Raw genomic sequence first — 2,898 nt, forward strand, 5'->3', positions numbered from 1 at the left:
TGATAATTTTTTTTTCTTATGATGAGAACTGTTAAGATTTACTCTCAACAAATTTCAAATATGCAGTACAGTATTATTAACTACAGTCACTGTGTTGTACCTTACCTCCCCATGCCTTTATTTTATAACTGGAAATTTGTGCCTTTTGACCCTCTTGACCCATTTTGCTCCATGGCCCCCCAGCCTCTGATAACCACCAGTCTGTTTTCTGTATCTATGAGGTTTTTTTTGTTTTGTTTTAGATTCCACATATAAGTGGCAATCATACAGTACTTGTCTTTCTGTGTCTGACTTACTTCATTAGCATAATGCCATCGAGGTCCATCTATGTTTTGGCAAATGGCAAGACTTCGTTCTTTTTTATGGCTGAGTAATATTCCACCATATATATATACACACACACACACATATATATCACATCTTCTTTATCCATTCATCTGTCTGTGGACACTTAGGTTGACTCCACTGCTTGGCTTCTGTAAATAATGCTGTAATGAACATGGGAGTGCAGATATCTTTTCCAATTAGTGTTTTTGTTTTCTTTGGATAAATACGCAGCAGTGGAACTGCTCGTTCATATCCCTTTACGTGCTAAAAAGAGAAATCTGGGTGGGGCGAGGAGCCGTGCAACCTTCGTCATGCTCCTGCAGCAACAGAGACATTCAAACCATCCACCCCACTGGAGCTCATCAGAAAATAACTTCCTACAGTAGACAGTGCTGGCAGCATCTCTCTGCTGGCCACAGACTATTCTGGGCAATGTTTTGAAAATGAAACTGATTTATTAAAAGCTTACAAGAAGAGGCAAAACACAAAAAACAAAAAAAGCCTGAGGTTGACTTGACTGCTTTGCTGTGGGGAGTGGCCCAAGATCACGAGGGTGAGTAGCCTGGGGGATGCAGCGGTGGCCTGAAAACACAGTTTTCTTGTCCCCACTGTCCCGCTCACTGGCCACATAGCCCTGGCCCAGTCACTCGGGCCTTCGTTTTCTTGTCTGTAAAACGAGGCTGAACCCCTCAGGAGTCCTTGAGTGGCAAACATCAGGAATCCACACGGGATGCCAGGAGGGGTGTTGTCAGAAACACAGACTGGGAGGGTCTCTTGCAGCCTGAGGGCTGGAAGCAGCTGGGCCTTGGGAAGGCTGGGAAAGTGATCTCTTCTTCATTTAACATTTACTGAGTTACCACTCTACATGCCAGGCACGTTCAAGGCCCTGGGATCCAGTGATGAACAAACCCCCAGGATCTCGGCTCTCAAGGAGCTTATGGAGAGCTGGTAAGCAAATGAATACCCATAATAGTACTGAAGATGTCACATGCGAGGAAGACACGGAAGCAGGCTGATGTGATAGAGTCTGGCTGCAGGAGGGGTCCTTTTAGAGTGGCCCTCTCTGAGGAAGGGTCACTTAAGAACATTCCTCCCCCACCTCAAAAAAGAAAAGAACATTCCTGAACATCAAGCCTGAGGCAGCATGGGAAAGACGGGTTCAGAGTTCTAGGCCGAGGGAACGACATGCCCCAAACCTCGGGTGGGACCAGGTTATGCTTGTCTAAGGACCAAAGTGCCCTGAGGTCCATCAGCCAGAGCCAGTGGCCTGAATTAAGTCTGAGAGGGAGGCAGGGGCCTGGCAGTGCAGGGCCTGGAGGGCATCTCGGCACGGACTCTCTTTCCACCTCCCCTCTCTGGGCCTATGTGTCTGCTTCACTGTTCTTCCTTCTGCAGACTGGTTTCCTCTGCTGCCCAGGCCACAGGGCAGAACAGGGCTGCCCGTGGGTACCAAGTTCACGCTTGGTCCAGCCACTCACAGGGACTGCCTCGATCCAGGAAAGCCCTGGTCACACGTGCATCTCTGGTCCAATTTCCCGAAGCCCAAACCACGGCAGCTGCTAGGAGCCGAAACAGGCTCCAGGAGTCCATGGTGAGAACAGGACAGCACTCCAAACTTACCTCCCCCACAGGGGACTGGACCGGGGGCCCCTCTCCCAGCCCTAGGATTCTGAGTGCAGAATCCACATTGTTCTGAAGCAGTTTCAAAGGTCACGAGGACTTAAGTCAGTTCTCACACATTAGTGAGCACCAGAACCACCTGCAGGGTTTGTAAAAACACAGATGGCGGGGCACCTGGGTGGCTCAGTTGGTTAAGCGACCGAGTTGGGCTCAGGTCATGATCTCATGGCTCGTGGGTTCCAGCCCCATGTCGGACTCTGTGCTGACAGCTCAGAGCCTGGAGCCTGCTTTGGAGTCTGTGTCTCCCTCTCTCTCTGCCCCTCCCCCACTCACGTGTGCGCGCGCGTGCTCTCTCTCTGCAAATTAAACACACACACACACAGATGGCTTCTGATTCAGTAGGTCTAGGTGGCAGCCTGAATATTTGCATTTCTAACAAGTTCAGATGATGTTTTAAATACTTCAGTTCCTAAAGTGGAGTCCAGCTCTCTGGCCCTGCCAGTGTCCTTATCCTGCAGGTTTCAGAGTCAGAAGGACAAGAGTCAGGGGTAGGGCCTAGCCTCCATAGCCAGCATTCTGGATCCCTCTGTGCACCAGGGTTTGAGGATCATGGTTTTAAAATGTTTCAAAACACCAGAAATGTCTTTGTTCCTGGCCTTGGGTGTCTAATTAATCAGTGTGTTGGGACTGAAACAAGACAAAACAAGCTCTCCACTTTCACCCAAAATGAGGGTTCCTCGGAATCCAGCCTCTGGGTGGGTAAGAGCTCTTTTTGGGGGGCATTTTCATTTCTCCCTGCAGGAGGAGACCGGGTCCTACTCACCGCGTGGCTCGCTGCTCTGCGTAAATAAATACTGGGAGAAAGTTTGGGGACGCGCCCTCCCAGCCCTGGCTCCCGGGCCTGCGGCTGCTACCCGCCGTCCTGCGGGGCAGTCGGCGCCAAAGCCTCGC

General features: G+C 50.3%; 1 long non-coding RNA gene across 1 annotated transcript; it reads left to right on the plus strand.

Moving 5' to 3' along the window:
* Window positions 1–674: 674 nt before the first annotated feature.
* On the plus strand, window positions 675–2,898 carry LOC124512302 (uncharacterized). The gene is made up of 3 exons (XR_006962098.1): window positions 675–880; window positions 1,200–1,275; window positions 2,749–2,898. It is a non-coding gene; the product is annotated as an uncharacterized LOC124512302 (long non-coding RNA).

The sequence above is a fragment of the Lynx rufus genome, unplaced genomic scaffold, assembly GCF_022079265.1.
Source record: "Lynx rufus isolate CCGP_SWC_20201006 ecotype Redwood Valley unplaced genomic scaffold, mLynRuf1.p SCAF_17, whole genome shotgun sequence".
Lineage (NCBI taxonomy): Eukaryota > Metazoa > Chordata > Mammalia > Carnivora > Felidae > Lynx > Lynx rufus.